The following is a 13639-nucleotide window of genomic DNA, read 5'->3' on the forward strand; positions in this document are numbered from 1 at the left end:
TTGAATGCACCCAAATAGACATGTTTTTTCAATTGTGTGCGTTCAATATTAGGCTGCAATGATTAATCTGTTACTTAATTGTTGAAAGTCTATAAAAAAAAACATGTCTAAACCCACAGTTAACAAGTTTCTTCAACTTTCAGTTAGGGGCAACAAACAAGTCTTAAATCATCTGACTTTCAGCCCCAATTAGAATTAAACAATGATTTGCTGATGCAAAAACATTGGCTTTTTATTCACATCTCATTAGAGCAGAAAGCCCTGCAGCTCACAGACAGACAGACAGACAGACAGCGCTCTCTCTCTTTTCCCAACCACCAAACACAGAAACTTAGTCACACCGACTGGAACGCGCAGAATTTCCGGGAAACCCTGATTAGAAAACTGACTTGACAGAAAGAAAAAAAAAAAAAAAACGTGCAAATTGATTTGTTTGCTGGGATAAGCGCTCGTCATAAGTTTCTGGGCTGGAAGTGAGCGACACAGTGTGTTGCCTGTGCGGTGCCATCTCAAACAAGCATCACACTCCACGGCACCGTCAATCGCGCTAACCACTTGCAGTACGGCTTTTCCCGGGGCTCAGTGAGTGCGGGCATGACATTCGGGTTCTCAAGTAGGCACCTTCTCTCTCGCACAAAATGAGTCATTGAGCTGCAGACACAACAACAACCTCAACAAGGCTGAAGAGAGCGTTTCCCAGCATCGCTGCAAACCTCCCTCTGTTTGCAGAACGCGTGGCACCCCGCACTGCACCAGTGTTCTGCTTCTTGCCGTGATCTGAAAAGCCTCAGAACTTTTTTTTTAAGGTTTACTCACATTTCTGGTGTCGGTTTAGTGAGGAGAACAAGGAGCCTGGGCTCTTTTAACATGAGTGATACAACATAGAGACCTGATATGACTCTAGGGGGAGCTTTATAGTTATCAGCAAAGTGAAATTCAAACTGAGCAGCCGGTGTAGACGTGCTGAACACACCTGGTACGAAAGTGCTGAAGATAACAATACTAAGTCTGTCAATATGACTTAAGCATGAATTGATTATAAAAAGTTGATCAGTTAATGTGACTATTTGTAATTGTATTAACAAGATGCACAACTGATTTGCCAATATTTAGTTTTCTAGTTGCCATTTTCTACAACCATTTATTTACTTTCTAATTTTGTTACGTGAGAGATATTTTCTAAATTCATATTCTGTGTTTCAAATGCGGTGTTAAAAAGTATTATGATAGGTATTTAAAATAATGCATTTTGACTGGCTATAAGGTTGAAATCAAAGAGTAAATAATAAATACGATTTTAGTTTTTACGATTTAAGTTCCATACTTTTGTATTATCTTTATATCACAGTTTAAAATACAACAAAGAAGAATTTTGGATTCAGACGTTCGTGTGTTGAGTGCAAAAACTTCCGAGCTGAGCACACACCGTTCATTAAGCGAGCATGTAGTTAGTGGACTGCATGTGATGACATTTACGAGGTTTCTTGAATGCACCTTAAAGCCGCTCAATAAGCTGTGGACACTGCAGAAGCAGTGACATTTTTCATCCCTTAGCTGCTCGTCTTTGCACCAACAGGCTGTGAAACCCTGGATTATATTCATACGCTGGAGTTTGTTTGTGTTTGTTTTCACTCTGACATAATTACGTGTGATGCCCGAGACAATGATTTAAAGTCTGTCTTGTAGATTTGGCTGGAAAAGCACACGCTGCTGGATCTGGAGCCGGATGAGTCCATGTGTGGAACAGTTAAATTGAAGCACTTGAAGCAGTCAAGTACAATGTTGTATTCTCTCTGTCGGATGACTTGTTCCCAGATAACAGACATGTGGGGGGGAAAGATGATCAAATTGTGTCCGTCTTTGGTCTTTGGTCCATGTAGAAAATATTTAACGGTTTCATTCCTGTCCCAACTTTTACTTTGCAATTCGTTTTTTTTTGTGTGGACAAAAATGCTGTCTTTACACGTCGACATCGTCAGGCGCCTGGACCCAAATATCGAGGTCGTCAGAGTCTGTCAAAAGCCTTGTTCTACAGAGAGGAGATAATGATCTCCGTCTCCTGTGAGGAGAGTGATGTAATGAAACCCATGAAACCATGTGATGTAATCACACACTTCTGATATGTAACATATTTCTGGAACAGTGTGTGTGCCGAGACTTGATCTGACTTAACGGCAGTGGCTGTTTTCTTTTTCTTTTCTTTTGTTTATCTTTGATTTGTGTGGAGAACGTTATTGTGTTTCGCTGGGTTTTGTTTGCTCTCCATGGTGCTGAAATCATCCTTCATTCAGGAGTGAGTTACGTTATTGTCTGCAGGGTTAACATCATGACTGCTATGGATCTGCTGTTTTTTTTTTGGTGTTGATGCATATCTGTAATCTCACAGTGTTTATTGATGCAGATGTAGACGCCAGGGAAGAATTCACGCCGGGTTTTATTTCCACAACGTGGAAGTGAAAGCAGCAGCAAATGACTTTTATAAAATATGAAGTGTAGATATGGGCCTGGACAACTTACTGTGCCCAGAGCTAAGACTTGTGGAAAAACTGGTCTGTTACAGGATGATAAAGAGCTTGGTGTGTTACTGCCGAGTGTAATGGACCAACCCCAAACAACCAGCACAACTGGAGCGGCGAGTTATTTTCTAAATTAAATCAAAATGTGCATGAAAAAGTGATTTGCTCAGGCACACTGAAACCATCAGGCGTGCGCACTGTGCAGTGTTCAGTCTGCCTTTTTCATTTCCCCCACATATTTTCTTTGTACTACAGTGCTTTTGGCCCGTGATTGTGTTTGGTAAACAAAAACATGAGGCTGTCATGTTTGACACTCGAATTCATATGTAACAATCACATAAATGATTATTTGAACACGTCCAAAGAAGGCGGGAATCATTTGTTGTGAGTCCCTAGAAGCCAGACCAATACAAAAATATATATGTTTTAACACTTTAATTAAAAAACAACAACCCTATAGCGTTATTGGAGGATATAACAAGACATTTTTCCCTTTGTAACATTTAAAAAAGAACGATTTTCATGTAGGAAATCCAGTTCCATGAAGGTAGTGTAGGTAGGAAGTGTAGATATAAGAATATACAAGAAAAACACAAATAAAGTGAAGGAAACATTTTAAATCAGTGTTTCCCGATCTTGTTCCTCGGGGGGCTCCATTTTTCATCATTAGTCTTTGAGATATTATTCTAGATACAGGAGAAGACCGAGCTGTATGACTATAGTTTTTATAGTGTCGCAGGCCTCAGCCGATTGGTCAAATTTCACGATGATCTCTGCTGATTGGCCGGGTGAAATCCAGTCAAATCAAGTTTCAAAGATCTCGCACGGCAACACGGTTTTCGGATTTCTGCGGCAAATATAGTTCTTTTGCCCAGTAAAGTCAATTTAATTTTCACAGATTTTTTTTTATTATTGTTTATTTTTCAATTCAATATTAAGAAATTGCAGCGTTGGTTTCTTTATTGTGGTGTCAGCAATTTACTGGTCTTTACCAGCATTATTATTGATACTCTGTAAAGCTGCTGCTGCCTTGAGTGGAGCATATTATGGTAATGATCCTATGCTTCCTTCCTTCTACAGTACACGAGCTGTATTATACATTATTATTATCATACAAAGAGCCGTGTTCATTCCATATTCTTTTGTGCAATGTCAATCGTCCTATCGGCTGATTTACAGGCTGCTTGGCATGAATGTAAATGTGTGGAGTGGTGTTTTATCCACGAGAGAATTGCGAGTATGCAGCACACTGATGTGTTTGTGTCTGATGCTGAAGTTATTTGGGGTAAATGCTAACGTATGTGAACGTGCAGTAGGCGCCTGAGTTATGTAAACGTAAGGATATTTGTGACAGAGCAAAGTCTCGGCCAAAGAAGGAAGCTTTTGCGTTCGCTCGCATCTCGGGTCAGTTATTAAATGACTTTATTGTTTTAATGCTTCTGGACTTTAAACCTCTCGCTTTGTGGGCTCTAATCTAAACAATACACAGCATTGTTTTTCGGAGCAGAAACCTGCATAGTTTCGTGTCCTGAATATTCCACATTCAAAAAACCACCACGGCCACTTTAGGAATCTACGAGTTCTTGAAGCCCACAAGTAGCAGTCTAAACACTTTAACCCACTGTATTTAGGATTAAGTTATGACTCTTTTACATGATTACACGACTCCAGCTGACACATTTTTCCACTTTTTCCACTCGCACAGAAGCCGTCCTTCATAATGCTTCCTCTCAGTGACCCTGAGTGGATGTTTGCTGCTGTAGAAACACTGTAGTGCAGTGTTTCCTTCAACTAAAAGCCCCCCAGATGACAGGGATAATGTTGTGTTTTATGTTCAGCAGGATAAACCACAGTCTTTGCTCCTTTTTTTGGTTGCTTAAAAAACATCGCAGTGCACCAGTGCAGCAGTAAGAAGAACCAAAACATATATTATTAAGAAGTGTTTCCTGCTTCTTCTGGTCTTGCGGATTTAAATGTGCCATCACTCTGTCACCGTCGCATGCACGCCCCCTGTGTACAGAGCGGGATATAAAGCAAGTGGTGTTATGGAGTCCTGGTGGACTGCGGCAGTGGATTACATATGCCGTCGTCAGCGTAGGCTATTTCTGTTGCCTCCAAGTCAGCCGGCCAAGAAACAGCCCTGCCCATTTTGGACCAGCCTCGCAGGTTCATCCATTTAGACCTGGTGTTCTTAATCATTTAGATCTTTTCTGTGACTACGACTCTTGTTTTCATGTACATATATCCATTCAGTTATCACATGCTTTACATCGACATTGGAGTTGGAGTATAGTAATCAATATTCTGGTAATGTTCCATTTTCTGTTAAATCTACAACACAGTAAATATTGACCTGAAGTTTGACTTATATGGCAATAGATGGCCAGAACAACCCCAGTTACATATTTCACCCCCCCAGTTGTTAAGGCCCCCGTAGCTCGATTGTCCTGTAACGTCTGGAGTCGTGTCACGCATGATCTGCACATTTGAGGGCTCTCTCCGAAGGACCTCGGCGATTTGGAGACTGTGAGGTCAAGAGACCGTGGCGTTTGCTCCATAAACTGTGAAGTTTACGGGGTAAACTCGGCCTCGCGTCCAAATGATTCCATTCCATGCTTTTTCGAGCTTGTCTACATGCTCTTTGAGCCGTGTTCTATTGTTCATCTTGAGAAAACACCGCTTTTATTTCCCAGTTGCTCGTGGATTTTTCCTTTGAATCTCAACCAATTTTCCTGGCAGCTGAAACTGTTTTTTGTTATTTTTGTTGTTGTTTTCTCTGACTGTGACTCTGAATGAACCGATAGGTATGCACAAATATTTGGGTGTTTTGTCTGATTTATAAAGTTGAACCAAATGTTCTCCCATGGCCCACTAACCAGCAAAAATGGATGGATTCTTCCAGTTTAGTTGTTCAAAAGGACGTCTATGTGACAATGCGACGAGGTCTCATTTGGTTTATAACATCAGTAAACATTTTCCTGATGAGACAATGGACTCAATTGCTTGATTTAAGTCTTCTTCAACAGAATGCGATGCCAATTTTGGCAAATTAGGATCGGATTTAGAGAGAACTACGGATAAAGTACGGATATTGGCCATTACGTGTCTGGCGTGTGACCCCTATCTGAACTTCAACATGGCTCATGGTCAAATTGTGATTTTTGGAGGCTTCATAATGGGAATTTGGATTATTATGGGTGACGCCAGTTGCCACTTTGAATTGTGTCACAAGTTCTCTGAGTCATCTGTCTTATTTTCCAAAAATAAACTTTGACAATGATAGTTCACATAATAAAAAGAAAGAAAAAGAATCAGAGGGGAAATCTGCATTTTTATTCTGCAGTGGAAGAACTTTACCCTTGTCAAAAATGTCATACTTTTGACTTGAAGTCTTAGCAAAAAATGCACAGGTGGGACATTCCCTTTTGCATCAAGGCTGCTGTATTAATTTGTCTTTGAGACGAATGGCCATGGCTTACACACATGTACAGTCCGTGCACCGAGCGCGTGGTCTGATTAATAGTCAGCACATTAGTTAGTATGCTTACAGCGTTCCTCATCAATAAAAATTTTTAATCACCGCTCAGAACTGCTGACCAACGCAAATTTCATGGTTTATGGGTTAAGTCTTATAGCTGCGCTGGTAGTTTGGGGCCGGGAGTGCAGAAATCCCAGAAACACAGCAGACCATGAAACATGTGGTTTATGAGGTAACATTTCCCACATTAAAAAAGTCTTTCAGGGAGCGTTATTCAGTTTCCGAAATCTGTTTTTTTTTTCCACATCGCGATCGTGTGCAAAGCTGATATAGAATGCGTTTGTTAGATCAGGAGAGAGGGGGAAAGTGTGGTGACGAGGTGAGCGTAGACAATGAGAATTGGAAGTATGCACAAAAAAAATAAGAAGTAATATTGTAATATTGAAAGAAGCACAGTATCACATTATTACACAGAAAGCCATTTAAAATAATACATTAAAGTAATGCTTTATGATAATAACAATAAAAAAAAGTCTCCTGAGTACCTAACTCACTTAGTTTCACTCTCATAATAAATAGCAGATTTGTCAAATTGCCGGGTGATTAGATTATGTGTTGCTAATAGCTTGATGACTGGTAATGTAATACTCACCCATGTTGGTGGAGAGAATGGAGAAGGAAAAGTGTGTGAGATGAGTTGAGGAAAAAGAAGTGGGGGTTTTAAACGTGGAGTAAAACAAAGGATTTGTGAGGGTGTTTGAAATACATCGTTAGTCAGAGGGATTAATTGACGAGGAGCCGCCGCGTGGCACCGAAGTGTCCGGAGATTCCGAAACAGCCTAAGGTGAGAGAGAGAGGGGGAGTCACACTTCAGCAGCTTCACAATCTGAATCAATGTGATACCTCCCTCTCCTCTCCTCTCCTCTCCTCTCCTCTCCTCTCTCTCCTCCCTCTCCTCTCTCGTTCTTTCTCTCCCTGGGAATTCTCTGACCCAGTTAGCTCCTCCACCAGGCAGCAACAGAGTTATTTTTACATATTAACAGGAGACAATAGTTTTTGTCCTCTGCGTGTCCTCCGCTCATCCATATGCGCTCTTCTTTCTCCTCTTCCTCCATCTTAGCATCCTTTCCCCCTCCCTCCCTCCCTCCCTCCCTCCCTCCTCGCACCATCCAACAGTATGTGCTTCTTCTTCTTCTTCTTCTCGTATTTCTGTCCTCATCTCTGTTGGCATTGATCCTCCGTCCTCCTGTCGGGATGATCAGATTCAGCAGCTCCCTCCTCCTCCTCCTCCTCCTCCTCCTCCTCCTCACGGGATTGGTTGGTCAATATCTCGCGACAGTGGCTTGAGCAACAAATGTGAGAGAAGACAAGAAGTTATTCTTTTTTACATGAGCAAATCATGAAAAAGTATGCAATCGCGGCGAGGGACGTATTACTTTTTTGGTTGTGTTAAAATTATATCGAGCATATGGAATTAGATTTTAAGCGGTCTCAAGTGGCTCTGTTAAAGTAAAACGAGAGAAAGAGCGATTGGCGATGCATGTATTTCAGCGTTGTTAGCAGATATAACTACTTATTTTATGTTGTTGTAGGAAGACGCCACTGCGGTTTATGTAAAAAAAAAAACAATATTAACCCTTGAACACCGGAGTCCGTCTGGACTTTTTAAAAATCAACCATAAAAGGGCATAGTAAGTGCAATTTACTGCTAAAAAATGCAGTTAAAATACTGATTTACCTATTTAAAATGACGAAAAAACACTGTAGTTGTACACGAACACCAGCTTTCTCATGTTAAATTTGACATTTTAGCAGTATAACACATATTTATAATAAAAAATAAAAAATAAAAAAATGTTTTGTCCAATAACAGGCCAAGATAAATGGAAACTTACAGGCATTTTTCCATCTCTCTCCTCTCTGTTGACTATAAGACTCTGATTCGCCAGCTTCCTGCAACAGCGCGAGCGAAATTACTGTAATAACCACACGTTGGCTTTGACGTGCGACTTCTCCGCATTCAGAAACAGTTGCAATTTTTCCGATCGTACAAACCGTCGCCTTATTACGGTAATGCAAATTCGTGCAAAGTCGCCTGCGATACGCTCGGTGTTAAAGGGTGGGATTTCAGCCCAGTGGTCAGTTCTTCTTTCGCCTTCACCACTTTTGGAGGAACTGATCAAATGTAGTTCATCAGAGGCAGTTATACAACTGGCATAACAGAGAACAGCAGTGTTATTAGTTTTGCATTATTGAATTAGATTTAATAAATTAACTTCACAGCCCCACATTTGCTCCTCTCCTCCCTCCTCCTCCTCCTCCTCCTCCCTCCTCCTCTCCTCCAGAGAATACAGGGACAGAGAGTGGTTGCAGGTGTAGACAGGTCATCCATTCGCCTCCTAATGATGATGGATGGCCGGGCTGCGGAGGGAGCGAGAAATAGAGAGGGAAAAAGTGGAGCGATGCGGGGCGATAAAGGAATAGCGAGAGTAAGAGAAGACTTGTGTGTTTATATTTGTGGGCCCGGTGTGCGAGCAGATGGCCGCGAGAGTTTTTAGCGTAATGTTGATCCTCGAGTGTTTTTATCGTCCTTGTCATCTTTACCTGATCGCAAACAAATGCACACACACAGAGCGAGAGAGAGAGACACAAACGAACGTGTGGTTCGCTTGCAAGGTGACATCTGCTGTATAAGCTCACTTCTGACGGTACACACACACACACACACACACACACACACACACAGACACACACACACTGAGTCCCATATCTGTCAGTGCTGACTCCTCTGCCCTGTTTTTCAGAGGTACACAGTATATATAAGGGGAACATACACACGACGGCATCTCCGTGGATGCATTCGTCCTCATTAACAGAGCTGTGTTTGGTAAAATCTTTTGCCGCCATCGTCCCCGTACATGACCTTATCTTATTAATGGATATATCAAAGAGCAGAGGAAATAATAAATTACACACTCATAAATATATATATATTTATAAAGCACAGCGTGTAATAAACATCGCTCGCAAAAAGAGAATAAATTATAGCGTTAGTAGGGACGAAGCTATTGTTGTTATCTTGCTATTGTTTATGCTCGTTTAATTGTCTTTTTTATTGACACAAATTAGAGTAAAATTAGAGAAACTAAGGTTGGCAACACTTTAGATTGGGGAACACATATTCACCATTAACTAGGTGCTTACTAACATGCGTGTAAGTCGCATACTAACCCTTTATTAGTAAATATTAAGCACGTATTAACACTTTGTAGAATAAGGTGTTAATACTTGCTTAATGGTTACTAATAAAGGGCTAGTATGCGACTTATATATGTAAGTAAGCACCTAGTTAATGGTGAATAATGTGTTCCCTAATCTAAAGTGTTACCGAAAGCTTGAATTAAATTTATTGAGACACACTGCATATAATAATAATATAATAGCAATATGCAAAGATCAATATTGTGTGTATTAATATATTGTTTATGCACACTTTTTTGTCCATGAAGACTAAACCAAAACCTACTACAATTAAGCGATTTCTTCAATTTCCACTCAGCAGCAAAAACACATTCTCATGATAATTATATGATATCGATCGATGAAGACAAACAAAAACGTCATTGTTGATAACAGTTTGGACGACGCTTAAAGGTCTCATATTATGCAAAATTAACTTTTTAATCATTTAAGTCCTAATATTTGGGACTCTGGAGGTCCTATTAGTCGGCAAAGTGTGAAAAAAGATCATTTTTTTGTGGTCCTCCTCAGTCTAAGTACAGGAGATAAAAGGTCAGTGTTTCTTTGGATACGGTTTGGCTGCTTAATGGAATGACACATGTGGGTCACAAGCAATTTCGTCATTCACACGCGAGTTATTCTCCGACGTGTCCCATCTTCGCCCCGGCACAGCTCACCTCGCTGCTGTCACACGCTGTTCCCACACAGATGTCGAGCTAGCAGATGTGTGTGTGTGTGTGTGAGTGTGTGAGCGTGTTAAGACCTCATCTGATGGGGGTTACGCCGCGCACACACACACACGTATATGCACGCTTACACACATTTAACGTGCCGCCAAAGTCTCACCCTTCCCAAAATACAGACAAGGAGGCAGGCAGGTTGCCATGGCAACATGGCGGGGGGGGGGGGGGGGGGCGGGGGCGGGGGCAAGGCTGGAATTTGTTAAGAGCTACTGTACGGAGCCCCCGGGGCCAAGACTTAGTCACTCCTTCTCGTTTAGTGTTTTGCATGTATCGATGCACGTGTGGGTGAGAGAAAGACGAGGAGGAGGAGGAGGAGGAGGAGGAGGAGGAGGAGGAGGAGGAGGAGGCGACCCCTTTCCCCGTCTATGTGTGTCAGTTTGTCAGGGCTGACGTGATGGATCTGGGTGAGCGGCAGCAGCATTTACGCACTGAAGTACGGACTATAAACCTGGAAAATAGACCACTGGGTGCTTAGTCCTGAAAGGAACCCCTTTCACAGGGGAGACGCAGAGCTGCTGCTGCTGCTGCAAGCATGTGTTTATATTTGTGTGTGTGGTTTAATCACATAAAACACTCCTCTTTAGTGTGATTTGTAGGGAGATATATACAGAAATAATGATACATCACAAGGGCAGGGTTCAGAAAATGGATTCTTCTATTCATCATATTACGATTCTTACTTATTATATGCTATTTCCTGCGTCCTCTAAACAAATCTCAAGTCTTACTTGACTGTGAGCTGTAACAGCTTCAAAGGTTTGTTCATTACTTTGACTTCTATGGTGTAAAACTGTACGTGGAACCGCACTGTTGTAGGATAAGCTGCACTCACACCTTCAAACTGTCTGATGCCCTTCAAGACTGTATATTTTGAACTTTTTAAGTTTTTTGAGTTGCATCTGTATTGTTGTCACACTGTGTGGTCACGCAAGAGAGATCACATCATACAAGCATCGTTTCCCTGGTTCATTTTAGAGAACATTTTTTTAAATCCTGGTTCTTACCTTAAGAGCTTTTCATGGACAAGCTCCTTCTTATGTCTCAGGTCAGAGGGTTTTTGGGGCCTTGAATCAAAGTATTTATTTTTGTTTTTATCCATTGTATTTGTATTTCTCTTTCATTATTAGGGCCCACGCATGAATGCTAGGGGCAGAAACTGGCGTGAGCACGAGGAGCCTTTCGTTAACCTTCAGATTATTATTATTCCATGTCTTTGCGGTCATTTCTGAGGGGATTATCGTGCATTAAAAGAAAAACGCTTGAAACGTTGCACGGAGGTCAGATCTGGCAGAAAATGCGATATTGGCGTAGGGCTTAGACCCGTGCGTGTCACCAGGGCTCTATAGCGCCACCCTAAGGCGAAACGTGGATGGAGTAAGCCAAGATTGAGTTAAGCACCGAATTTCACGAAACTTGGTGGGAACTTGCAATAGCCCAAGACGAAACTAAAAATTACATTGGGACCATGGCCTTAACTCTACAGGAATTCGGCCATTTTGAATTTGTCGTCCAACGCGACAACTTTTCATTAATGGAGTCAAATATGGAGCATTAGCCGTCTGGTTATATTTTCATGTCTTGTCCTTCAGCTTCAGTTTGCAGCCTTGTCTTGGTTACGCTCTGTACCCCAGCGTCAAAGACACTGCACCATTTATTGCGTCGTATATGTTTGTGCGCACGTGAATTTACAGGATGTGTACGTGTGTTGTGCGCTGCAGAAAGGCTTAGTGTTAAACATCCGAGTATCTTTTTAAATGGGGGCAAATTTGCAAGTGGTGATTTAAGTGATCCACTTGCAAACGTCACGACGTACACATGGGCCAACAAACTTGGCCCCAGCTGCTGTTGCTGTATGGATAACAACATATAGACTGTATTTAAGTGATGTTCGACACAGGGGTGCCTTTGTAGCTGTGTGTGTGTGTGTGTGTTTTTTAGAGACCTGGCTTAGAGTCACACCCCTAAAATACAAGGAATAACAAACATAATTAGGATGGCATGCATTAATGAAAAAATCTGAGCAAACCTAAAGGCTGCTGCACCACGATTTCACTTAGAGATGCTTTTATTTTGACTTGGTTTTTGTTGAGCTAGGAGGACGGGAACACTGTGATCAATAAAGGAAAGATACAATGCTGAAAAAGCATTACATTGTCTTCTGGTGTTGATAGAAATCTATTGTTTCCTAATTGGGCTCATGGCCTGAAGAGAATTGTTTTTTTCTCTAAACCCTGCATATAAGGTGAGAGAGGACTTTTCTGAATTGTTTCTCATAAACAATTCTCAGGATTCTCAAAAATGTATGATTGATCAGTTCAAAAATGTCTCGTGTAGGGAATTTGATTCCTCTGACTTGCTCCGGGGGGAATAAATAAAGACTTGCAATAAGCAACAGAATCCTCTGCAGTGGCTGATTTCTTGTTCTGTGGAAGGATAAAGAGTTGCAGGAGCAGCAGGAATGATGAACAGCAGGTTAAAACTCAGAACTTTCTGGCACTTCTCGCTTCTTGCTCCCTCCCCACTTCCTTTCTCACTTCCTTCCCATGTTCCTACACTCCCACGCTCACACTCTATACCTCCTTCATCACTCGGTACGTTTACCCGTTTCCCTGCTGCATTCTGCGCCCTCCACTCTGGTGTGGCTCCGAGGGAGGAATGCAAACACGGATTGTATCATATACAAACCAGGCCTCTCTGTATTCATGCCAACTCCTAATCCCTTGATCTCCATTTCATTCATGTATTCATGTTGTTTTCACCTCGCATCCACCCACCCACCAACCCACAATCGAGCTACAACCCAGCTGTCTCCCTTCACCCTCTAGTTGTTTCCTGATTGTAATTCCCAGGCCAAGGCTAAGTGGACATGCATTGGCCAACCTGTCCCACATCACAAAGGAAATATAGAAGCAGAAATACCAACCCCCCTCCTCCTCTCTCTGTAGTGCAATCTGTCATTAGCATTAACGGTTGTATATCTGTGATTTTGTGAATCACATGACTGACCTTCATTCATTTCAACAGCTTAAATAAAGCATTATCCCAAATTTTGCTCTCCATGAAGCAAAAACACACACACACAAATGTGTTATGAGTGCAAAAGAACATCAGTGCAATGCAAATGACTTTTAATGGAGATTATTTGGATTAGAATCGCATGTAATGTTTTTTAAACTGAGCATTGAGGGTTAGAGATTCTCTTTCATACAGTAATTACTTTTAAGGAAGGATGAATATTTAATAGACACGTTCATTATAATTGTATTTCATAAAATAAAAAACAAACAAAAGGGAAGGAAATTTAGAATTCAAAGAAACGATCTGTTGTATTTTTTTTTACAAGAGCAACCTGGAGAATCGACTCAGGACATGTCCGTCTCAATGACGACACTTCAGACTCTCTGTTTAGCTTTTCCAGGACAAACATTTTTAGTTCAGGGGCCACATACAGCACTATTTGATCTCAAGTGGGCCAAACCACAAACAACCGGACATTTCTTGAGAAAAACAAGAGCAATTTCAACAATATTATGCCTAAGTTTACCATTTACACGGTATGTGCACAAATCATTTAGTCACAGGTTTCTGGAACTGACAAATATTTAGTTTTCCCAAATTCATCCTTCGGGGCCAGATTGGACCCTCCTGGCCCACAGGCCATA

This window comes from Microchirus variegatus, assembly GCF_963457635.1.
Source record: "Microchirus variegatus genome assembly, chromosome: 16".
NCBI lineage: Eukaryota > Metazoa > Chordata > Actinopteri > Pleuronectiformes > Soleidae > Microchirus > Microchirus variegatus.